The 26,877-nt window shown below is 40.8% G+C and overlaps 1 long non-coding RNA gene across 1 annotated transcript; it reads left to right on the top strand.

The window, feature by feature from the left end:
- Positions 1-9,575: 9,575 nt before the first annotated feature.
- LOC102145209 (uncharacterized) lies at positions 9,576-15,240 on the top strand. Its single transcript, XR_273525.4, has 4 exons — positions 9,576-9,651; positions 9,780-9,913; positions 12,026-12,088; positions 14,165-15,240. It is a non-coding gene; the product is annotated as an uncharacterized lncRNA (long non-coding RNA).
- Positions 15,241-26,877: the final 11,637 nt, after the last annotated feature.

Genomic DNA, 26,877 nt, shown 5'->3' on the forward strand with positions numbered 1-26,877 from the left:
TAGCTGGAACTTCAAGCAAAGGCCACCAAGGCCAGCTAATTTTTGTATTTTTAGTAGAGGCAGGGTTTCACTGTGTTGGCCAGGATGGTCTCAATCTCCTGACCTCGTGATCTGCCCGCCTCGACCTCCCAAAGTGTTGGGATTACAGGCGTGAGCCACATGCCCGGCCTAAATTTTAAATCCTATTTGATTTTAATTAAAGTTACATTTAAAGAGCCTTGACTATGAGATACTATATTGGACTGCACAGGTACAAATACTGTACTTTCTACACAGTGACCCTTCCATCTGCCCCCACCTCTCTAGCTCTATTGCCACGACCCTAGGTCAGGTATTGGTTAACCTAGGTTGAGACTTTTGCTGTGCTCTCCTGTCTGGTCTCCTGCTTAGTTGCCTTCCCTTCAGTCCGTCTTGTGTTCTTGCCAAAACCATCTTCCTAAAGCATTGGCCAGATCATGACTCCACCCTATTTTTAAAACTATCAATAGTTCCCCATCAAATTTAGTACAAACTGCTCAATCTGGCACTTGCCCAATTATGTATCTCCATCCCACTTTTCTAGCCTTACCTTTCACTATACCCTTACACGTATACCAAACTACTTGTTGTAACTCCTACTAGCTTTTTACAAAGGAGTCAACTTATTAAGTTGCATCTCTGCCTGCAACAAATGCCTTCCATTCCCTCTATCAAACCTAAAATCTGTTGAAATCCTTGAAGGCCTGTCTCATATTGCAGCTTCTAAGTGGAACACTCCTCTGAAGTAGTTCCTATTCATTCCTCACCTATGGCACTTATAGGCTGCCTTATAGTGCATTTTATGTATTCATTTTATTCTGATTACTAAATATTATTCCTTGCAAATCACTGTGTTTTAATGATGTTAATGTCCCTTGCAATATAAGGGGCGCCTTATAAAATAAGGTACTCTTCAAATAGCCCCTGAAAGTAGTTATGCACTTTCATGAAATCTGTAGAGCATCCATACCCCTGTCTAACTCTAACAGCAACATCACTAGCCCTCAAAAAGAAAGTCTTTATACCCTGGAAGCAACTTTTCTAACATGAAGTTCAGACGTTTGAAGAGAAACAGACTAGGTACATTTCTTTTCATGTTATTATTGGCTGAGAATTTCTTCCAAAGGCTCCCCAAACTTAGAGCACTTTTACAATTCAGTTCTAGTTTGTAATTCTAAAGAGCACAGTTATTCTTAGAACTGACAGGACCAGCATAGACACTTCTGGGACCAATTGAAGCCTTTAAGAAGATTGTGATACATATCGATAAAAAGAGGCTTCCATCTAATAAATGTTTAGAAAATATATTTTTAGAGCTTGAACTCTTAGGAATCTATAATGCAAGAGTAGAATTACTTATGTTATGCCCTACAATGCCTTATGTACTTTTCTTATTGGTGCAGTAGCTTTTAAGGATTTGAAGAGCAGGTATAATATTTTAAACAAAAAATGTATTTCACACATACGGGACATTAGGCACATTTATTCAATGAGCCTTAACTGAAGCTTGCTACTTAGCAAGCCCTTATGCTTGCCGCTGAGGATACAAAGACAGGAAAAATACCATCCCTTCACTCAAGAAGGGCACATGATAAAAATGTGACCTGGCATTGGTATGTGATTTTACAGTTTTCACAATATCTAATCCTACCAATGATGCCATTAAACTACGTATTATTAGTCTCATATTGTAAAGGGAAAGACTTGCTTAGAAAGATTAAATGAATTTACACAAAAGCAGAGAGCTATTAATTGGCAAAGCCTCAAACTGGTACCCAGATGTTTGGGTATCAAGACATTGATTGAATTAGAATTTTAAGTTCCCTGAAAGCAGGTACTTGATTTTCTTTATTCATTACTGTATTCTCAGAGCCTAGAAAAGTAACAAGAATATAGTAGGTTCTCAGTAAATGTTTCAGGAATAAGTATTCAGGAGCATGTGTCTGTGGGTGTGTAGAGAGAGAGAGAGAGAGAATATAAGCGAACCATATACTTTACTGGTTATTTGTATACTTGAATTAACTAAACTGATGTTATCTGTATTAGTGCCACTCAAAATGTGGTCCATAGATTGTTGGTGCTGGTCCACAAAATGACCAGTTGACCTTGAGATAAATACAGAAAATGAGAGTAAGCATTTAGAATCCTTTCTAGCAGCTTGCCATTGCTATGATATCCAAGCAAGTGATTAGTGGACTTGTCTAGGTGAACCAGGGCGTGGACCAGTTCAGGTGTTGTCTAAGTCTTATGGTTGGTTACATGAGGCATATATAACCTATGTACTAGCCACATAGCATTTCATTTAATCCTATCATGTTGGCCACTTACTGCCCAACTTCTCCTCTTCCTAGATGTTCTTTACTATTTAACAAAGAGAACACTTCATGCCTTTGAAATGAAAGAGCTGGCAACAGATTTAAAACTTAAAAAAAAGGCCGGGCGCGGTGGCTCAAGCCTATAATCCCAGCACTTTGGGAGGCCGAGACGGGCGGATCACGAGATCAGGAGATCGAGACCATCCTGGCTAATACGGTGAAACCCCGTCTCTATCAAAAAAATACAAAAAATTAGCCGGGCGAGGTGGCAGGCGCCTGTAGTCCCAGCTACTCGGGAGGCTGAGGCAGGAGAATGGCCGGAACCCGGGAGGCGAGCTTGCAGTGAGCTGAGATCCGGCCACTGCACTCCAGCCTGGGCGACGGAGGAGACTCCGTCTCAAAAAAAAAAAAAAAAAAAAAAAAAAAAAACCCTACATTTTCACCAAAAAAAGCGCTATCTACCACTGATCTTACTGTGTAAAGGTATCGTTATGCAGTAATTAAGTATGTGATCCCTGGAGTGAGGCTACGTAGCTTTAAATGCAGCTTTTGCCACTAGCTGTGCAGCCTTGGACAAGTTACTTAAACTCTTGTAGCCTCAGTGTTCTTGTCTGTTATCTGATACTAAAAAGAGTACAAAATTTCATAGTGCTTTGGTAAAAACTAAGAGAGAGAATGCAAGGACAGTACTCCTCATAGAGACTGGCACATAATGACAAAATGTTATTTTTATGTTATAATAAGTATACCTATTACTATTATTCTATTCTTGGGTTATAGAAATTCAGGCTGTTTGAAATATTTAAAAGATCTTGACTATAGAGGTAACTCTATAAATATCCAGGCTTGTAAATAGACAGTTACTTTTCGGTTATTCACATTGTTAAAAGATGATAAAGATCACCCAATTCCAAAGGCTTTTATATTTGTTTTTTAATGCATTGTGTGATTTGAGGGGCAATACAGTTGGTTTCTACATGGCCACTGAAAATAGTGTCTATATTTTCAGCTTAGGTGATCCAAGTGGTGAAAGGCGGGTGCATATTGTGCATTGTAAGAGAGCTCAATCAGAGTGGAAGATACCCATGGAGAAATAAGAGTTGTTCATTTGGTGGTGTGTATATTGCCTATTTATATGTTTTATTCAATGAACTTTATATATAAAGTTCTTCTAAGTTCCAGCCCACTGATTCTTTTCTGTTTCCTTCTGTGAACACTGTCGTCTGGAAGTAAGCTGCTACTCAGTCATGCACCTCTGCAAATCTTGGAAACAGTCAAGGATTCCTGAGGCAAGAAAGTTGGATAATGATGAGCACCAGGCAAGACACAGCTGGCCACTGGAGAGAGAGCCCAGTGTAGGCAGAAGGCCAGAATGTGCCAACAGTAAGTGAAGTCTTTTCTTATCAGAAGAGAAAAGCTTGCACTTAGCTGCACTATCAGGGAGAAGACTGGCCTCAGACCAACCCAGCCTTCAATAAATGGAGGGAAGAGAAATCCAGGAGCCTAGCTTCGTAGATGTGAATTAACATCGTTTATTCTGTAAAAAACAAAACAAAACAAAAAACTCAAGCATGTGTAAGCTGCAAATTAAACAACCCAAATATATGGATATCTGAATTTACAGAAGGCAGAATAGTGTGGTTAGGGTTGCTAGATTTAGCAAATAAAAATAGAGGATCCCCAGTTGAATTTGAATTTCAGATAAACAAAAAAATATGCTTTTAGTAAAAATATGTTCCATGCAATATTTAGGATCTGTTTATCCAACAATCAAGTGTGACTATATTTTATCTGGCATCCCTAAGTGTGGTTAAACATGTAGGCTCTAGAGTCATACGGCATGAGTTCAAATTCTGATCTTGCTTCTTACCAGCTGTGTGACCTTGGGCAAATTATTTAACCATTCTGAGCTTCAGTTCCTTTGTGTGTAAAATTAGGATAATATTTACTTCATAGGGTTGTTGTGAAGATTAAATAATACATTTAAAAATTTACAGTGTTAACTGATATATCATAGGTGCTCAAAAACTATTAGCTATTTTTATAGGAAAGACAAACTGTTATTCATTAACCAAATAATTTTCTTTAATTGACATTATGATTCAAGTACCTTTAAAAAAATCTAAGTGGAGCTTTTTATTCTCTTCTATTTCCATGGTACTGTCTCTTTATTTTACAACAAACTGAGCTAACACAACTTTTAGACTCACTATTTATGGTATAAAGGAATACACACCAAACATTGTACAATATCATCAGGTTTCCTATTCTTTCCCTTAGTACCTGATACTTGAACCCAATTTTGAAGACATTCTAAGCACAAAATTTCCAGTGAGAAATTTGGATAAACATTTACAAAATATTCCCTGAATGTGTACTAGATAAAAGTTAGGAGCCAATGACAGCTCTAGAATGGGGTTTTCTTAGAGAGAGGTTTTGTTACAATGGATTTTTTGTGATAGGACTTCTGTACTCTGCGTAGATCATTTAAGAATAACCAACTTATACAGGGAGTTCCAGTTCTTGTAATTGAGCTCTGTTATCATGAAGTTAAAAATCAAACAAGAAGAAAGGGCAATGGGCTTGGAATAAAAAAAAAAATATGTTTCTCCTGTTCAGTGCAAGTCGCTTTCTGAATATTTGTTTTCTCATTTATAAAGTGAGAATACTACCTTAAAGAGCAATAATTAAGTTAAATGAGATAATATAAGGGACAATACAGTACTGGTTTTCAAAGTAAGCATTCAATAAATGCTTGTTAATATGGATCTGTTATATTCAACAGAAGAAAAACTATATACCAGTGCAGCCTTATGGAAAGATTAAAGCCTGAGGCTTATGCTACTTTATATGGCTGAGCTAAAACTCCTTACTCTGTCCACGTCTGCTTTTGGATAAGAACCAGTAACTTCCAAACAATGATACAACCTAGGGGGAATTCAAGGAAGAACTCCATCTTCCCCCATCTTCAGTGAGTGGTGTTGGCAGTGTGTGTGTGTGTGTGTGTGTGTGTGTGTGTGTGTGTGTGTGTGTTGGGTGGAGGGAAGTAGTGGGATAGGAGAAAGGCCAGAAAAGGAGCTGGAGATGTCCTTTTTCTTTCAGTAACTAGTTAAGTCAGATACCCAACTTTGTGTATAAAACTACTAGCTTGAGTCCGAAAAGTAGAAAACATATTTCCAGTAAATTTACAATATTAATTTTGAGCTGAGGGAGTAAATTCCAAATTCAAACCAGATTCAGAAATTATGACCTCAGTTTTTCCAGAGTTTCTACTGATTCGGATTGTTATAGATTGGCCAGGGGTAGACTGTATTAGGGGAAAAATAAGAGAGAAAAATAGAATTCACAAGAATACGTAAACTCAGTGAATGAAGTTTCTTGTGGTAGCATTTGCTGCTAATAAATGAGACTCAAGCAAAAAGTATAGTGTTTTGCTAAGGAAGAGTGAGGGGGTGAGTCTTAGGGTTTTGCAAGGAGGATTACCAAGGGAGTCAATCATTTTTGGCTGTAAGGTCATAAGGGGCGTATAGTTTTTCAGGGCATTACATGAATGATGTTAAACTAAAGTAGTAGAGCTGTTGTTTACAGAATAAACTAGAAGGCGATTTTGAAAGTCAGTCAGGCCAGGTGTGGTGGCTCATGCCTGTGATCCCAGCACTTTGGGAGGCCAAGGCAGGCAGATCACCTGAGGTCAGGATTTTGAGACCAGCCTGGCCAACATGGTGAAACCCATCTCTACTGAAAATACAAAAATTAGCTGGGTGTGGTGGTGCGGTGCCTGTAATCCCAGCTACTTGGGAGACTGAGGCAGGAGAATCACTTGAACTCAGGAGGCAGAGGTTGCAGTGAGCCGAGAGCACACCACTGCACTCCAGCCTGGGTGACAGAGCAAGAATCCATCTCAAAAAAAAGGGCCGGGCACGGTGGCTCAAGCCTGTAATCCCAGCACTTTGGGAGGCCAAGACGGGCGGATCACGAGGTCAGGAGTTCGAGACCATCCTGGCTAACACGGTGAAACCCCGTCTCTACTAAAAAATACAAAAAGCTAGCTGGGCGAGGTGGCTGGTGCCTGTAGTCCCAGCTACTCGGGAGGCTGAGGCAGGAGAATGGCGTAAACCCGGGAGGCGGAGCTTGCAGTGAGCTGAGATCCGGCCACTACACTCCAGCCCGGGCAACAGGCGAGACTCCGTCTCAAAAAAAAAAAAAAAGCCAATCAATATTTATATATTGAATATCAGCTCTGTACTCAGTAGCCTCTCAGTGTTCAGGGGATACAATGACACAGAGTAGAGCAGCAGCACCTAGTGTGTCTAGTTTAGGGAGAAATAACCTGTGAGCCTAGACGAAGACAGAAGAAAAAGATGGAAGACTCAGTAACCAAAGGGTTAAGAAATCTTGAATGACTAACATTTGAGTAAAAAAAAAAGTAAGGGTCGAGTTCTAAAATAGAGAATAGAAATAGAATTTGCTACCAAAGAAGGGGGCTCTTGCTAAAAAATTAATAATAATAACGAAGTGTCAGGTGTGCCAGGGACCTGATTGAAGGGCTCACTTGGGCTTTGAACTTGGCAAAGGGTAGAGGTGAAGCATTCTCAAATCCTTCCCTTGCCTCCTGCACCCAGGGTTCAAGGTGTGAAGGAAGAAAAGCCAGGGCATGTGCATCCTTGACAGACATCTGAAATAGATTATCATCTTGCTGGGAGTTGGAGAGTTTTTTCTCACCGCCCCTCTGTTCATCCTCTGAGCTGTAATTGCCAAAATAGACAGATTATCACAAACTCAGCCTATGCAAGTATCTTTTAATGCTCATTTGCTGACTTTAATGAGTTCTAGAACCAATTTGTGATCTTACAATCGCTCAGGTTTATCACCAAAAGAAAGCACTGTAAGTCTAGTGCAAGAGGTCAGCTCAGCAGAACTCAGCAGTGAGATATGGATATGAAAATGGATTCAAATGAATTCTTGTGGCCATTGTAAGGCCTCGCTGTTCTCTAATATCATTAAACAGAAAAACATTAGGTGCTGGGTGTCCTGATGAACCAGTTCTTGTACAATACCTGTCTTACAAACTACACTCGAGTATCCTTTTGTTCTCTCTTCGAATTTCACAGCTTCCTCTACTCTGCCTAAAAAGGAAAACTCACATCTTTAAGCTGTTACAATAAAACTATTGGCAGCCTGTAAAGTGAGAACAGAGCCTTGCCTTAATTTATTGCACTACACAGATTTATTACACATCAGGGTAATAATAACAACACCGTGACTTTGCTGCCTGATAGTCTCCCCTTTTGCTCCGGTAGGAGTGTGGTGGTGGGAGCTTGGAGGGCCCTGTAGACTCGCTGTATGGTGCTAAGCACTGCTGGGCACACTCTTGGCTCAGTGCCATGAAATGATGTGGTACTACTGGGCCGTGCAGTGCCAAGATATATGCAAAGCTGGTGAGGAGATGTAATATTTGGACAGAAAATACTGGAAGCCATTTGCCAGGTCTATATGAAAATAGTGTTTCCACAGTTGCTATTTGCCAGGAGAACAAGCATTCTCCAGCTACCTTCTTCTCATAAAAGGTTCTTCGTGCTCTGAGAATGAAGGCATTTTTTTTTAAAAAAGGTTCCTCATCCTGAAATATGAGGAGAACCCAGTTTTAGAACCATAGAGGTAAGGAATTCCCTTAGGGGGCATTTTACCTGTCTTTAGGCAACACCACACCTAGAAGAATTCAGGACTATAAAAGTTAAATCGATTCAGAGAGACTTTCTGAGAAACAGTTAACAAAATTCAGGGTTAAAAATGATCACCTGTCAGGTCAAGTGTCTCCTTCCATGACAGCCTCGCTTCTGGGCTGCTTCTCTGTCTATTCTTATGGCTCCTGTGTCCTGGGGTGCCTGATCAATCTTGGTTGCTTCCAGGGAAACTGCGCAGAGGCACTTGGGCCCTCAGCTTGCCCCTGGTGACGACAGTGACATCCTCACAGAAGACAGCATCCATCAGAGGTGCCCTCCTGCTGCTCAGCTTGCTCTGGAAGCCTCTCATTAGAGTTTCTAATTTTTAAGATAATGGGAACTAAATGGGGATTATTTTGATTTCCTCTTACCAGCCAACACTTTTGTAGCTGAAGCCTGCTGCCCCCAGCTGCACTGCCTGAACAAATTGCATCTGAGCAAGCCAAAGCTGCGGCCCAGGAGACTGCTGACATGACTTCAGAAAGGCACAGCCCGATCCTATTGCCTAATTTTCTTTGTTCCGAGGCCAAGACTTTGGCCTGTAACAGTGTTTGGATTTCTGGCCTTTTGGGTGACCACTTTAGTTCCTCCTTTCTTCACCTACCAAGAGAGAAACATCTTTAACAAATCATCAGTACATTAATCCATGAATTCCAAGCAGTTGAGAAGCTCAGGCTACTGCTGCTTCTTCCATACCATGCTTGATAAAAATGAAAAATTCAATCCGCCCAGAGTCCATCACCTGGTTGTACTTAACGCAGAGATCGACTCTCTGAATATAGTACAAAGACCAAAATGGTTGGAAAATTATGTATGCTTTACCTCTCAGAAGAATCAGATGACCTCAGTAAATATTTTTTGAGACCATTAGGCCCTGGGGATCCAAAGACATTGTCCCTGTACTCTCCAAAAGCTTTAGTTTTCTTCCCAATAAACACATGTACGTTTATTTGGTTTTGCATTGGCAAGTGGCAATCGGTCAGGTAAATTGGCTCTTGGAAAATTTTATCCCGCCAAAGTGATTCACAAGCCACAAAAATGTGACAACTACCATCCTTAGAATACCAGTCATGCCCTACACTCCACAGGATAGGCTGGGTTTGGGTCTCCTCTTCCTCTATTGGCTGTTGCCTCTTACAACTACTAGGCAAATTCTGAATCTTGGAAACCGCTTCAGTCCTGTAGTCACTAACTGCTGCCTGGCAAGAAACCATGTCGGTGTCCCGTCTGAGTCCAATGGGGAGTTATCACTACTAACTAGAAGCTCTGGCAGTAGATCTTCCTCTCCCAAATGACCTCAAAACAATCTAACAGCAGGGAACCCAGTGAGGCAGAGTGGTGGCTGAAATGTATAAATGGAGATAAACATGGTCCCAGGTGCCATCAGAGAGTCAACAGACCCCAGGCTTCAAAGCACATTGCTGATTACTCTTGATGGAGGGCCCACAACTGTTTTAATCATGCAATTATTTTGAGGATGAATTTATGAGAAAGGAGATTCACCTCCCAGCCATTTTGCAGGGTGGCTATCAATAGATTGGTCTAAAAGGAGGAACAAAGAAAAGGGCACCAAAGAAGATAAATGAAAATACAAGGTAAGAAGGGGGTAGAAGCTGTAGCATTGTAAACAAATCCAAGCCAAAATTGTCAGAGGTGGGGAACTGTTTTTAAAAATTATTTTGAGGATGATGATGACTTCTTTGTTTTGTTTTTATAGTTTAAGGGCATAAGCTGAACTGTGGACATCCTGCTACTGGGAATTAAGTTAGAGTAGAAAAAAACACAGAATGTAATGGGGACTCCACTCACAAGAAGAATTTGGATCAAAGCGTGGCAGTGAGGGGAAGCATTGAGCAGGTGAAAGTGAAGCAGAGGCTTTAGTCCTGCAAGAAACAGTCGCCTGACTTTAAAGCATGCCTGTGTCACTGACAGCATTTAGCAGTGCACAGTGTGCAGAAACTTGGCTCGTCAGCCCTCCTGATGCTGACAGATAGGGCAGCTTCACTGTGGAGCACTACACAAGCTCATTTGCTGCCTTCATCAGTCTGTAGGTGCTGACTTTGCTGGTAGAGTCACCACCGCAGCCACAGGGCCTCTTCTCACTTACCCACTTCCTCCCCATTCACGTTGCTCCTCTCATCAGAGACACTAAGGCCCACTGGAGCCTGCTTTGCATCTCTTACATCAGAGGTTTGGGATGGCACATTGCAAATGATCTTTGCAAACTCTTCCGTCTGTACTCTTGAAGTCTAAGCAGAGAGGCAAAGAAAAAGTGGCCCAGGAGCAAAATGTCTACATTTCTAAAATGAGTCTGAAATGAAGCTCATCTGAAAATGTAGCTGGAGCCAAAGACAGCTTTCAGGGTCAAAGTTGGGCAGGATCTCATAGAGTTGCAATCCTGCAAATTTTATTTGTTTTGTTAAAAAGAGAAGGAAGTTTTTTAAAAAGCTAGATAGTACCCCCTTAGTTGGCATGGTATGAAAAATAATCTAAAAGACGTTCATCATTTTTTAAACTGCCGTTGTGAACATTTTACTGAGAGGAGTGGGTTTTGTATTCCAACACAACTGTTCATGCCCCAAACTTGGGAAGGGAGAGAAGAAAACATTTTACAAAGGAAAAAATGAAATATTTGTTACCTAAAATTTTCTACTTTGACAAAAATGAAAGTTCAATTTACAAGCTAAAGAACATTCTGCTGAATCTTCAGTGCACCCCAGAACATCCTACCAGTGGCCTCAGCTCTGCCAAACTTGGTACCTTTCATCTCAGAGTCCCCAGTAAACACTAATTTCCACAACATTCTAAAGTTGGCCAAGTCATTCAAATTATAGTGATGACGGGTTGGGCGATAGGTGGCAATTTTCCTTTGTTGTCATTACCCTTCCCACATACTGGGCAACTGAGGCATGGAAGAACAGAGGTAAGATGTTGGCTTCAAGGTTCAGGACCAAATCGGTGGTGTTCCAGGAACCAAACCTTGAACATTCATGTCATCTCTGGGAAGTGGCTTTTTGATTCAGCACTGGTACTTTCCAGTGTCAGCACTTGTATGTGTCAGTAGCTAAGTCTCTCGTCCAAGGGCCCCAGGTCTTCAGCCTCTGCTTCATCTCAGGAAAGCCCTCTGGCAGTTGAAGAAAATGGGATGGGTGGGGAAGTAGGGTGAGGCCTCAGTGAGTTTGATGGTTGGGTGCTTGAATGGAAATCTAAGAGGGGAAGAAAGGCTCTGTGATTGTGATTACTGTAAGGAGAGCCGATTGGATTGGAAAGAGCTAGCAGGACGTATACTATGTCCTCCCTTGATAATGATGCATCACAGTGCCATGGCCACACCTGACTACACACTTCACTTGCCCTGCCCCCTTGGGTGTTAGGTATATCCCTTCAACTTTGGAAAGGGGCATAACATGTAGATACTGGGGTAGATTTTCCTGAGGTTTTATTTGTATCCACCTTTAATGAAAATAAACAGGACACTTATTTCTAGGTTGATAAAAATGGCCTTAGAGTATCTAAATAATTCTGTGTCAGCTGGACTTATTGTTTTTTTAAGTGGCAGAAGAGAAGGATGAACAATGTTCACTAAGTAGAAAAGGTTAGAGCAGTAGATGTTTGCTTCCTCCTATATTCTGCATGATCTCTTGCCTCAGAAAAGTGGGAGAAAAATAAACCAACACACCACCTGATGAATGTCCCACCCCACAGAGTAGTCTAACTCTGTGTCTCAGCAGGAAAAGGGGAAAGAGGAAGAGAAACTGACATTTAATGAGTGCCAACTCTATATTGGGCACTATACATAAATAGTTGAATTTAATCCTCCATTAAAAACCCCTACTATGTAGATATTATTATCCCCATTTTTAAAGATAACTCTATTCAGCTCTTGCAATTAGGAAAACATGAGACCAAAATTTAAGAGCCAGAGCTTCCTGACTCCAAAATCCTCTCTTTCCTGTTATCCTGCTGAAGTGCCCATTTCAAATGAAGCCCGACTTGATCCTGAACATAACCTACAAGAAGAAAAGGACGCAGGTGGGTACTGTCTTATTACTCAACATAGTTGTTAGAACACCCTCAGTGACAGAAAGGGTCAGGATGCCAAGTGGTTGTTTACAAACGCTGTTTGGCTAAAGGATCTCATTCACTGAATGAACACATTTCTTTCCATGGTTGGGGATGCAGGTCATGGACTGTGGAGGAAGAAACCCTATGGCTTGTTTGTTGAAAATTCGGTTAAAGTTTACCCTGAATCACTTCTCAATAAATTTACACATGCCTTAAACTAGATGGACCTTTGAAATCATGTTACTCTTACCCTTGTAATAAAAATAATAATAGCCACATTTGTTGAGGGCTTATTATGTGCCAGGAGCTGTTCTTTAGGCTTTATATGTGTCATTTAACCCTCCAACAATCCTATGAGGAAGGTATTATTATTTTCTCTTTTTTACAAATGAAAGGCACAAAAAGGTTAAGAAACTTGTCCAAGGTTACACAGGAGAGAAATGGCAGAACTGGGATTTGAACTTTCAAACCTGGGCACCTCTCAACTATACTTTCTGCTACCTGTCATCAGGGAAGATTGTACATAGATAGGAAGGGTGAGTTTTTTCCTGGGTGTTTGTTTCTTTACTGGAGAAGGAGATATTTTTCTCATTTTCCATTTCTAGAATAATAGCAATCTTCTGTCACAGAAAGCACCAAATCCCTTTACCCACATTCATGTTAACCTGCTAGATAAGTCTATTCAGTACAATCTCTTAGTCCTCCTTAGTCATTACATAGCTTTATTCCTCCCTTTCCTTCTCCTCAGCTGGTCTTCGGCATCTTCCTTTTGTGTTAGGAGTGAGGGGTGATCATAGACAAGGATCTCCTTTCTCAGCAGTGGGTTACCTCTCTCTGATATGGCCATTGTCCTGGACACCCAGGACAACAGGTGTGATTGAAATCAGAGAGTGGTTGAAATTCAACTTCTTAGATACAAAAGATCCCACTGTGATCACAGGCCTCACAAAGAGAAGCAGGTGGTTTACCCACACTGAACATTGTCATCGAGGTTAATGAACGCGTTCTTACGTAGTCTAAATATAAGTATGTGGACCTCACTGAGGAGAGACCAGGCCCTCAAGAAAGGTCTTGGAAATCCCACCCTCTGCTGTTGTGGAGAGGGGAGTAAGCCAGATGCAGCAACCTCAGCTTCTGATTTTGACTGCTGAAACTCACATCTGCCTACGCTTCATGTGTAAACAGGGTTGCAAAATTACTCACTCCACTCACATGCGTAAAGAACGTAGAGTTTCTTTTTTCTCTTAATCACCCTCATCTCCCTTATGAGTCCTCACCTGCTGGGTAGCAAGAGAGAAAAACATAGTTTTAGCTCAATAGATTTTAAAACTAGTCTGATGCAATTATGTAAGCAGTTTCTTTAGGCTTAACTTTTTGACTTCGGGATAAAAGAGTGTTTCAGATTCCTTGCTTCTTCTGGTTTCTTTTCTGTAAATGGCACCAGTGGTTCTCAGACCAGGTCCCCTGGTGCCCTCCCCGTACTGCTCTGCCCTCTTAAACATGGTGGTGCAGGGCCATCTACAAAGCAGTGTCCTAACAAGGAATTTCAAAGGGAATGGGGAAAGAGCTCTCTTGTTCTTGATGTTCTTTAATCGATTTCATTCTTCAGGCAGAACACTGGAGAGGAGGCTAGGAGAAGACAGCTTGCTGCCTGGCATGTGGCCACTCCCTACCTCTCATAGCACTGGCTGCAAGAGGAGGCTTGCTAGCCTCTATCACAGGCAGAGGAATATCCATTTACGCTTAAGGGAAACTCTAAAATCAGAGACTTGGTTCGTGAACTTCTAGAGACTGTAGAATATCTAGTTTGTTTTTCAAGCTGTTGTGATTAACAGTCCTGACCTGCCAAGGCATTAGGCCAGGCAGGGCCTCTGCAATGTGAGCTGCAAAAAGCGGGGTTTAGAGAGGAATGGCAATACCGTGTGTGACACTGTGAAATACATATTTGGTCTTTGTTTTAGTTTGTTCTTGTGTTGCTGTAAACACCTGAGGCTGAGTAACTTATTTTAAAAAGATGTTTTATTTTGGCTCATGGTTCTGCAGGCTACACACAAAGCATGGTGTCAGCATCTACTTCTGATGAGGGCCTCAGGAAACTTACAATCGTGATGGAAGGAGAAGAGGAAGCCAGTGCATCACATAGCAAGAAAGGGAGCAAGAGAGAAGGGGACAGTGCAACACACTTAAAAAAAATAAGCCTTATCTCACGAGACAGAACTAACTGAGTGAGAGTTCACTAATCACCAAGGGAATGATGCTAAGTCATTCATGAGGGATCCGCCCCCATGATCCAGTCACCTCCCACCAGACCCCACCTCCAACACTGGGGATTATATTTCAGCATGAGACTTGGAGGGCACAAACATCCAAACCATATCAGTCTTCAACCCCTCTTCCTGACATACAACTCCTAAAACTCTTAGAATTTCCAGAGTGCTATCTTTTTATGTGTTAATGAAGTGGCTAGTGGCTCACAGCCCCTAGGAAGCTTCAGGATGGGGGCTGGTCACTGGAAAGACCAAGTCATTATTAGAGGGTTGGGACTTTCAGCCCACCCCCAACCTCTGGGGAGGAGAGAGGGGCCAAAGCTCAAGTTGATCACCAGTGGCCAGTGTTTTAATTAATCATGTGGCCAGGTACGGTGGCTCACGCCTGTAATTCCAGCACTTTGGGAGGCCAAGGCAGGTGGATCACGAGGTCAGGAGATGAAGACCATCATGGCTAAAACGGTGAAACCCTGTCTCTACTAAAAATACAAAAAATTAGCCGGGTGTGGTGGCACACGCCTGTAGTCCCAGCTACTCAGGAGGCTGAGGCAGGAGAATCACTTGAACCTGGGAGGCAGAGGTTACAGTGAGCGGAGATCGCACCACTGCACTCCAACCTGGGCAACAGAACGATACTCCGTCTCAAAAAAAGTAAAAATAATAAAATAAGTAAAAATGAATGAATCATGCCTATGTAATTAAGCCTCCACGAAAACACAAAAGAATAGGGTTCAGAGAGCCTCTGGATAGCTGAACATCTGGAGGCTCCTAGACAGTGGCATGTCCAGAGGGCATGAAAGCTCTGTGCCCCTTTTTTGCCCTATGCATCTCATCATCTGTATGCTTGGTAATATCCTTTATGATATACCAGTTAAATGTAAGCGTTTCTCTGAGTTCCTTGAGCCACTCTAGCAAATCAATGGACCCCAAAGACAGGATCGTAGGAATCCCAACTTGCAGTCAGTTGGTCGGAAGTTCTGAGGCCCAGACTTGCGACTGGTAGGAAGTAGGGGCAGCTTTGTGAGACTGAGCCCTCCCTCAACCTGTGGTTTCTGCTGCTATCGCCAGGTAGATAGTGTTGGAACAGAATTAGAGGGAGCCCAGCTGGTATCTACTGCAGAACTGCTTGCTTGCTTGATGTGTGAGGAGAAAACCCCACGCCATTTGGTCACAGACGACTTCTGTGGTCACACAGACTTCTGTTCGTCACAGAAGTCTTCTGTGATGATTGTTGTGGTGTGAAAGCAGAGGAGAAACACAGTTTGAATTTTTCCACTTTCATACTGTGGTTTGCTGAACATTGCTCAATGTAGGCTTGGGATGGTTGATCTGGGGTATGTAATAAAAGGTGCTTAAAAGTGCTCCTCAACAGTTTTGAAGTCTGTGGGACAAAAAAAAAGTGCTCCTCAAAGGGGAGGCAGGGTAGTGTAATGCTTAAATATACGGAATCTGGATCCAGACTGGACTCTGGTATTTCCTTGTGATGTGGACAACTTTACTTATTTGTAAACTCAGTTTCTTCATCCTAAAATGGCATAATAATAGTATCTACCTCCTAGGGTTTTTACAAAGTTTAAATCTGTTAACATATATGAAAAAGACTTTTGCCTGTCTCATAGTAAGCACTCAACAAGTGTTAGCTATTTAGATTCCAAACATATATAGCATTCGATTACAAAGCTGGGAAACATCTTATGTATGGTATAGCAGAAAGAACAGGGATTTTCAAAATAGCCTAAGTTACATAATCTTGAGCAAGTTCTATGGCCACTGTGAGCCTTGTCTGAAAAAGGAGGATAATTACATCATAGGATAGTTGTGAGAATTAAATGAAATAATATATGTGAAACACTTAGCAAAAAGTGGCACCTAACTGAGGTTCACAGTGTTTCTTCCCCTTTTTCCTGTGTCAGTAATATGCTGTCTTATGATTATTTACTATTGTGTTCTCAACCAGGAGTCTTAAGCTTTTATAATCTCCAAACCGGCTAGCACATAGTAGAAACTCAATAGCATCATTCACGGTTCAAACGAGCCTCCAAGTCTGAGGCATGAGACCTAGAATGTCTCCCCTGTTGAGTGTTGCTGGTCAGAGGACAGTTCCCACCCCTCCACCACCAACTTCAACTGTTCTAGGTGTATATTTCCCCCCTTTCTTTATGAAAATTGCTCTGTGGTCTGTCGGAGGCATTTATGTCTGCTTTACTCACATTGCTCAACCCACACTTGGAGAGAAATGTGTTTGCATAAATACTAGCAGATGATTTTTTTAAATATCGCTTTTTCTTTCCTGGCACTCTGTAAGAGAAATGAGCAAATATAAACAGAGGAGTATCACACTAGAAATATAGCAGATGGGCTTCTGCTGGGGATCTGGACTTTCCTGGAGTATACACATTTGGGATATGTAGGATTATGACAAAATCCACTTGTAATGTTCATGCTTTTTATTACTTGGGCACAATATTAATTGCTTAAAGACTGGGCTTAATGCACACTTTCAGCCCCAATTCTCCCATTGGGAAAAAAGCAGGATCCTATAAACACTCTGTATAGTAGGGATTGTCTTCCTAAGCCTATCATAAATCCAGTTTGATTGAGGAATCAAGGAGAAGTAAGAAAAATAAAGTTTTTCTTCTCTCCATGCTGTAATGACAGGGGAAACAAGGAAACTCTTCACTCCTCATTTCAGATAGCTTCATGCTTATGAACAAGGGTTTATTATGGATATTAAAAAATGGAAACTGACAACACATACTCCTGACATATCTTGATTTAGGCCACCTCAATTCAGACTACACATCTTGAAGAATACATTTATATGCAGGGCATTGACCGTGAGCCGTCCATAACTCCAGCCTACACCTTTGGCCCAGATAATATTTTCATTTATTTTTTCATTCAACAAACTTTGTTAAGCATCTATGCTATAGACTGAATGTTTATGACCTCCTAACCCCAAATGAATACGTTGAAAGCTAATCCTGAATGTGATGATATTTAAAGGTGAGGCCTTTGGAAGGTGATTAGGTTATAAGGGTAGAGCTCTTAAGAGCAGAATTAGTGCTATTTTAAAAAGGACTCCAGTGAGCTTCCTCACCCCTTCTACCATGTGAGTACACAGTGAGAAGACTGCCATCTATGAACCAGGAAGCGGGCCCTCACCAGCCACCACCTCTCTCAGCACTGCAGATTTGGGACTTCCCAGTCTGCAGAACTGTGAGTAATAAATTTCTGATGTTCATAAGTTACTCACTCTATGGCATTCTGTTATAGCAACTCAAATGGACTAAGATCATCTGCTATGGACCAAACACCGTACAAGGAATGGGACTATGGCGATGAAGAAGACAGACGTGGTCCCTGATATTATAAAACTCAAGTCTAGTGGGAAAACAGACTCTTATGTTATAATTTAACCATTCCTTTAAAAAATGCACCAAGAAGCAATCGTTTCCATTTCCATCAACCACACCATGTCCCAAGGATTGGCCTAGGACAAACTAGGAGGTGGAAGCTGTCCTGTGGCCTCCTTGTTGTCAGAGCCTCTGTATGGCCTTTCAGAACTCCAGGGAAGGGTTCCTCATCCATAGTTGACCTGGCAGTCATTTTTCCTTTTTTTTCTAAAGGGCGCCTCAAAATAATGTTTTGTAACATGTAAATGATCCTGCCTACCCATAATGGTGACTCCTGGATCTCAGAGAAAGCCCTGCCTTTAATCAATAAACGTTAACTCTTTTTTTAAATTGCAAGTATGTTTATCTATTAGGTTTAACAAGGGAGGCAGCATAATGTAGAGCAAAGATCACAAACTTTGAAGTCAGCCCTATGTTCTAATGTTGGCTCAAACATTTATTAGCAAGTCCCCTTGGCAAGTTATTTTACTTTTCTGCTGTTTAATTGTCCTATGTGCAAACTGGAGAAGAGAGCACTTAACTCTGAATTGTTGAGATTCTTAAATGAAATAATCACTTAGAAGTGCTTAGTATGGAGCACATGCTCCTTTACTATGCTCAGGAACTTATTTTCTATGAAACAGGACTTGCCCTTGGAAAAAAAAAAAACAGCATTTACATGAAATACTTAATGATATTCATACAACTTTGGGGTATTTGGCAAATGATAGACTATATCCATAGCCAACTCTGCCCATCCTGACAGGTGCCAACTCTCTCTGCTTTTGCTGCCCTAACTGCAGCTCTAAACACACCTCTCCAGCAGGTAACCTAACTAGGGAAGCCCAAAATAAAGATGTCAGAATGCTCCAACAAGAAATGAGAATAAGAGACAATATGTCACTTTATGTTAAAACAAAAAAGATCCTCAGCTTTGCCATGTGTTATCCCTGTCCTTTGTTTTATTGTTTTTTTCACTCATTGAAAATGTCCTCTCTTTTCTCTAGGATACTTGAAGATGTTGAGCTGGAGATGAAGCTTGTGGGTGACATTAGACAGGGAATACACAACTAGAGGGCTGGTGACCTTACCTCAGGCAATTTCTTTGTCCTTCAAGACCCCTGTACCAGAAACTCCTATAGCCCAAGGAATCTGTACTATTTCCTGCCTCTGACTGTCCTACAGGTTCCTCCTGCAGCCTTCAGGTTGCTGGTCCAGATATTGGTAAGATTTGACACATGGCTAAGTAGTGGGGCTGATTCAAAAAGCTCTAAATTTTGTACATTAATTAAATCAAGACTTATAGTTTAAAAAGCTGAATACAAATTTAATGTTCAAAACATAGTGGGGGAAGATGGGCTGATTAACTGTATTGGTTATTAGGCAACTATTAATAATGATGGTGGCATAATTGTCTGTATGATAATAGTAATATATATTTAGCAAAAAGCAGCATACACAATTCCTTATATACAGAATGAGTGCAACTGTGTTACAAGAATAAGTCTATATGCCTATAAGAGAGCTTGAAGGAAACACACTGAAGTGTTAACATTTGAGGGTTGGAACTATGGCTAATATTTTTTGTTTCTACTTTTATTTTTATGACAACCATGTATTGTTTATAGTCTTAAACTATAAACTTCATTTTGAAATGAAGACTTCAGAGGCCAAGAATATGCTTCGCTGTGATGATTTTCATGAATCATTTCCAAAGAAGAGTTTCATTTATTCACCAGTGGGCTCAGTTGAGCAGAAGTCAAAATGAGCAGAGGCAGCACTTAAGAAAGTTCATGGGTTCAGAAAGTTCACGTTTATCAAGTCTTGGGTCTCGGTCTTTTTTTTTTTCTTTTTCTTTTCTCTCTCCTCCCTCCCTCCCTCCCTCCCTTCCTTCCTTCCTTCCTTCCTTCCTTCCTTCCTTCCTTCCTTCCTTCCTTCCTTCCTTCCTTCCTTCCTTCCTTCCCACCTCCCTCCCTCCCTCCCTCCCTCCCTTCCTTTCTTTCTTCAGTCCTTCCTTCTGTTTTTCGTCTATCTCTCTTGCCCAGGCTGGAGCACAGTGGCATGATCACGGCTCACTGCAGCTTTGGCCTCCTGAGCTCAAGCAATTCTCCTGCCTCAGCCTCCCAAGTAGCTGGGACTACAGGCTCACACCATCACACCCGGCTAATTCTTTTATTTTTTATTTTTTGTAGAGATGGGGTCTCACTGTGTTGCCTAGGGTGTGAATCTTTCTTTGCAGGGGCTATAGTTGTTTCTAGCTGCCAAAGCTGTGTTAGTTTTACTTTTTCCCACTTCTTCTCAAGATCAAATTTTTGCTCTTTCCAAGTCGTGGCATCTGTTTTTATACTTATGCGGGATAGGGGTGGGAGAACTGCAGAAGATAAAAACCAAAGGCTGACACCAGCCCCCACTGCAGGGTCAAGTGAAGCGAAACGTTGCTGGAGGCTTAAAAATCAAAATCAACTTATTTTGTTTTCCTCTGTTTGTAAGCTAGTCCCTGAACTTCCTGGTTTTGACCTAAGAGAAAACCAGACAGCTTGTGATCAAATCCTGTCACCCTCGTGATCTGAGACCACCTGCCTCAGGAGACATTTTATAATTCTTTTTTCAAAAGATTCTCCTGGAGGTCATTTCACATAAACAGTCCTGAACGCATCTTAGGCCTTGTTCTTTGCACACATGGATTTTCCTTCTGGTCTTTTCGTGACAGATTAAAAGTCCACTGTGGGCTGGCCAGGCAGAGCCTCATGAAATCAGACCATTTGTCTTGTTCCAAGGGCTCAGCCTATTCCACTCCTTTTTTACTTAGAAAGGTTAAAAAAAAAAAAGTAGGAGTCATATCTTAAGCTACCAGGACAAATTCCCAGTGGCTTCTAAGCAAAGCTGGCCTTATGGGGCAGCATCCCAGGATCTCTCAGCAGAGCCTCATCCTCTTAGGGTGCTCGGCATGGTCAGGATCAATGCTGCCTGGAGCCTTAGCTTTGAGGTGGCGATCCAGCTCCACCACTACATTTCAAGATCAGATTTTGAAAAAAGGATGCATTCTAAACATCCCCAACAAACAAAAAAGTACAAAGAAGAAATTAAAAATCTGCCCTGACTCTTGTCACCCAGATACCATATAACCAGAAAGGGAATGGCCTTAGAGCAGTATCATTGCAGGTTCCTGATTAGCAGCTTTGCAGCAACTTGAACAAAGAATTCCAAGCCCTACAACTCAGAACTTGTAAACACAAGAGTACAGCAGTTAGGCGACTTGTCTAGCTGATTTTTACTAGACAGCCCAGTGTTAGCAGTTCCCGAGGGGCCTGGGTTTAACTTGAGTCAGCCAGGGTGTGACAAGCCACAGCACTGATCTCACCTTTGCAAGCCAACACAACCCAGCTCCCCGCCCCCTCCGCCCACTCAGCTGCTCTCAGCCACCTCTGCCAACTTGCTCGTTTTGTTTCTATTTTTTCTCTCTCTCCCTCTCTCTGGGCAGCCACCTCCTCTGCTATTTACCCCCCAACACACCCGCTGATCCTCAGAGCTCTGCTGTGGAAGTGTGGTGACTCATTTGTTACTTAGGTATTTTGGGTTCATTACTCTTCAGCCACTTTACTCAGAAGAGCGACGCAGAGCCAAAACAGAGAAGAGAGGAAATGGGGGCGTGCAGATGGGAGGGGGTGGGGCAGAAATCCAAGAGCTGCTGTGGAAAAGTTCAGCGCAGTTGCTGTTGTCAAAGCTAGGACTCAGAGAATAAGGCCATTCCAAAAGCAACAACAGGAAGGAAACAGTGCTTTGATTAAAACTTCATTGAGAGAGCTGGAAACACACCCCAGAGTTCTCCCACAACAGAGATGGTGTGTTCAGGAATCCAAAAGAATCGTCATTGCTCTTTGGGAATATTTATGAGCAACCACACCCAAGCTATGTTGACTTGGCCAAAGCAAGGTGGAAGGGTGCAGTTACAGGACGGTCAAGCATGGCCTACAGAACATGATAGAAATCATTTACCCTAAACTTCGGGTTTCCTGCTTCCCAATATACACATGCCTTTGGCTCATATACCTAGATTTGCTCTGTGCACAATATCTAGGATTGAATGGCTGCTGTCCTGAGTAGACAGACGCTGCTTGTGCTGTGAACAACAGTGACCCTTTGTGACAGGTCAGCCAGGAGATTTGTGAATATATATGTTTGAGAGGCTTTCAGAATGTTATTGTTTAGACATTAATTTTCCTTAAATTGTTCTTCCCAAGATTGTGCAGTACATGATGCTTCTGCTTGCATTATAAGTCTGCCTTGTTGTAGACTGTGTTCCAATCTCTTTAGAAAGAGTATTGAATTACTATTTGTGACATTTGCCATCCGTTTCTAGTTTGGGGCTAGCAGGATTAGCATGCAGGGAGTATTCATTCTTTTCTACTTATGTATTATTTAATCTAACAAATATTCTCCAAATGCCTAATGTTGGAGCCAGCCCTCCAGGTCCAAAGCTGGGGTGTGGGATAGAGTGCAGACCTCTGATGAGCAAATCCAAAATGGAACTCTGAACTTCAAATTCTGAATTCTGAAAGAGAAAAGCTGATGAGACTGATTCATGATAAATCTCGTGATTATTGAGCTTGGGCTGTTAAATCCTTCTTATGTAGCATGATGTAGGATGTGTGTGACAAGCCACAGCACTGATCTCACCTTTGCAAGCCAACGCAACCCAGCTCCCAGCCCCCTACAGCTGCTATGTGCAAACCATTTTACCGAAAACAGTGGGAAATACAAAAAAGATCTGTGATGGAAGCCATGAATTAGGATGACAGAACAGAAAGATAGAAGGATCCAGGTATCTGATGACATCATGCCACCGTCTCAGCCCAGACAAGTCAGTATCATATAGATCATATTATCTGATCAGTTTTTTAAAAAAACTTTAATAACACCATGTGCTCAGACATTTTAAAACACTTCTAAATAACTTTAGGAATAAATCAATTGTGATTAAGTCCTAAATAAAAGAACAAATTATAACAAAAGTTAGATAATATAGAGAGCTAAATAATGAAATATATTCCAAAACTTATGCAGAGAAATTTACAAAAGCTTTAAAATGTTTGTTTAGTAAAGAAGAAACGCTGGAAATTAAGGAACCACATGTCCATCTCAAGACATTGGATAATGGAACAATAGCACACACACAAGGAAGTAAATGGAAGGAAGTATTAACAGAGCAGAAATTAATAAAATTAAAACAAAGTTATGATAGAAAGGATCAGGAAAACAAAAAGCTGGTTCTTTGAAAAGACTAATAAAACTGACAGGAATAAAAAAAGAAAATCGCTACATATGTAACATTTTTTAAACAATAGGAGATGATTATAAACTTCATGCAACCAAATTTGAAAACTTGAGTGAAATGGCCAGTTCCCTAGAAAAATAAAACTTACAAAACTGAGTCAAGAAGAAATAGAAAATCTAATTAGAAAACTATAGCTATTTTTAAAAAGTTGAATTGGTAGCTTAAAATCTACCTACAAAAACAAAACAAAACATACCAGGGCTAAGGGGGTTTATAAGCAATTCTGCCAAACACCTAAGAACAAGATAATCATAATCTTGTACGATCTATACCAGATAACAGAAAAGGAGGAAATGACTACAACTTATTTTATGGTGCTGGCAGAATTTTGATGCCAAACCAGACCAAGAAAACTATAGACCAATCTCTCATAAATGCAGAAGTAAAAATTCTAAACAAAATAATAGAAAATTAAATCTAGTAATGCATTAAAGTTAATATTTGTGATCCCTTTGGGCTTATCCCAGAATATAATATTAGAACATTGGAGAGGCTGAGCACAGTGGCTCATACCTGTAATCCCAGCACTTTGGGAGGCCAAGGCAGGTGGATCACTTTCAGGAGTTCAAGACCAGCCTGGGCAATATAATGAGACCCCATATCTTTAAAAAAAAAAATTAGAAAATGTATTATTATAATTTACTACATTTATACATTAAAGGAGAAAAATTCAAATTATTTTAATGGGTGCAGAGAAAACATTTTATAAAATTTAATTCACAGTAAACATTCTTAGCTAATCATTACAGAGGGAACTTCCCTAACTTGATAAAGGATCTTCATCCAAAATTTACAGCAAATAATATGCTTAGTATGCATGCTTAATGGTTAAATGTTTGTTAGAAGCATTCCCTTCAAGTCAAGAATAAGACAAGAATGTCTACCATCACTACCTCTATTAAATTTAGTACTGGGGGTCCTAGCAAGCAGTAATAAGATAAAAAAATTAAATGTATAAGGATTTGAAAGGAAGAAACAAACTACTGTATTCACAATCAAAGTGATTATCTACACAAAATTCAACACAATCTACAAACTGTTAAGAGAGTTCAGCAAAATCCATAGAAACAAGATTAAAATGCAAAAATCAACTGTGTTCCAAATTAAGAAAAAACAAATAATTAGAAACTATAGTAGGCCAGGTACAGTGACTCATGCCTGTAATACCAAATCTTTGGGAGGCTGAGGTAGAAGGATCCCTTGAGCCCAAGAGTTCATGACCAGCCTGCGCAATATGGCAAAACCTCATCTCTACAAAAAAAACAAAAACAAAAGCAAAAATTAACTGGGCTTGGTGACATGTGCCTGTAGTCCCAGCTACTCAGGAGGCTGAGGTGGAAGAATCACTTGAGCCCAGAAGTTCAAGGCTGCAGTGAGCCATGACAGCACCACTGTACTCCAGCCTGAGTGACAAAGCGAGACCCTGTTTCAAAAATAAATTAATAAAAATAAATAAATAAATAAAACTGGATGCAATAAAAGGCACAAAATCTCTCTGAAAGGAATCAGAAAACTGTATCTGCATGGAGTTGGACTTAGTATTTAAACAGGTAGAAATAGAGCAAAGAGATTCTCAGTGGAAGGAATTAAGGCCCATGTAGAGGAAATAACATACCAGGAAAATGTGGAGCATTTTCAGGGAGTGTTTAGAAGTTTAATTTAACCTGAATGTAGATTTAGTGCTGAATAATGGTGAAAGGTATATTGGGATAAAATCTTGGAAACATTTTATTTTATTGTCTTATAGAGTCAGAATCTTGCTCTGTTGCCTAGGCTTGACTTGACTTCCTGAGCTCAAATAATCCTCCTGCCTCAGCCTCCTGAGTAGCTGGGACTACAAGCATGTGCCACTATGCCTGGTTTTGGAGAAATTGAAATACCCAGTTAAGGTATTTGGTAAGAAAACCTGAATTGCCTAAGGTGTACTATGGTGTCTAGATTGTGTTTCAAGTACGTTGGCTCTACTTGAATTATTTTGTTAGGAGTTTCAATCCAGATGTTAAAACTAATAAATTAGTTTCTTCACTGAAAATTAAAATATCATTAAGACACCAAAACAATAATAGCTGTGTTAACACATTTAAGGGGATGATACAATTTAGAGAAAGATATAAATATAGATATCTAATTATAATAAGGCACTTTTTTTTGCAGTTCTTTCACTGTTATCACTACTTAATTTTTCTACAAGTTTTACTCTGTCTTGATTATAAAAAACACCTTATTCACTTGACCTTGTTTTTAGACCCAAAAGCTCAGTGGTTTGCTCATTTAGTCATTTATTTTATGCTAATATTTATAACGTCTTCAGCCAAAATCATACAGTCTTTGCTTTCATGGAGGGTAAATTCTAGTGCAGATGTATAAACAAATCATTAATGATAATAGAGGTGATAGAGGTATGCAACAGTTGTTCTTCTAGAATGGAAGAGAGGCTCCCAATTGTGTTGAAGTAGTTAAGGCTTCCTAGGGAAGAGATGCTTGAGAGGGATGTTCAGCAGTTAGTAAGCTGAGCCAGAGATAAGAGGGTAGAGAGTATCCCCAGAGAAAGCTCAGGGGCATGAAACATCATGTGTATATAATCAAGTGTGATCAGAAAACAGGAAACCATTAGAGGTACTTGGTGGAATAAGGGGCTAAAGATGTGGGCAGGGGCATTTCATGGAGGACCTTGTTTGTTAGGTGTTTTAATTCCATCCTGAAATCTACTGGGAGAACAAAATCTTTTTAAACAGGAAAAAAACATGATCTGATTGGTTTTCATCTTAGATTATTCTGGTAGTAATGTGATATGTGGCAGCAGTGTGGCAGACAGATTAGAGAAGAAACACCCAGAAGCCCACTATGATGATCCATGTGACATATGTCAAGGGCCTCAGCTAAAGTAGAAGCAGTGGAAGTGGATTACAGAGATGGCAGCTTATAGGCTCTAGAAGCCTAAGTAACCGATCAGTTGTGTGAGTGAGGAGGGGCACGTCCAAAGGGAAGGACGGATTTCCAGCTTGACACCTGTGTACATGGCTTGACACCTGAGGCAGGAAGAGAAGCAGGCTTATGGGGGAAGATGATGAGTTTGAGACCTGTTATCATCAATGCAGAGAGAAGTTTCAGTTGGGCATAGAGACTTGAGGCTGTGGTTATTTGCAGAAGCTAACATAGTGTATTTGTGATCACCAAAGAGAGCTCATAAGTAGACTGGGGAAAGCAAAAACCGTTTTTTCTGTCTGACCAAAGAATTAAACACAGAAGGACATGAAAAAGGAAAAGAGAGCAGTATCACAATAACCAAAAGGAAGAGATGTCGAGGAGGGAATATTTCACAGCATTAAATACTGTATAGAGGTCAAGTGAGCTAAGGATAGGCCTGTGCAGGTAATTAGTGATTTTAGGGAACAATTTTGTTGGCATGGTGAACATGTTTGCCAGATTGCACTAGACTTGTAAGTGAATGGGAGGTGAAAATGGAGGCAACAATAATAGGTAGACTTAAAAAACTTGGCTTTGAAAAAGAGAGAAATGGCTAAGAGCTAGAAGAGAAGAGTGGGCGAGTGGAAGTTGTTTTTAGAGTAGAGATGATAATATTTATATTTTGCCAGGAAAGATCAAGTAGAGGGGAAGCTTGGAGTAAAGGAGATAGAGAGGATAACTAACAGAGTAAGAGTTTCCTGAGGCGTAGGCAGAGGCCAGATGGAGGGATTAGTTTTGAACTAGAGAAAATGTCCTGAGAGGAGAGAAAGAAGAAGGGATAGAATTAGACTA

The sequence above is a fragment of the Macaca fascicularis genome, chromosome 1, assembly GCF_037993035.2.
Source record: "Macaca fascicularis isolate 582-1 chromosome 1, T2T-MFA8v1.1".
In the NCBI taxonomy this organism is placed as follows: Eukaryota; Metazoa; Chordata; class Mammalia; order Primates; family Cercopithecidae; genus Macaca; species Macaca fascicularis.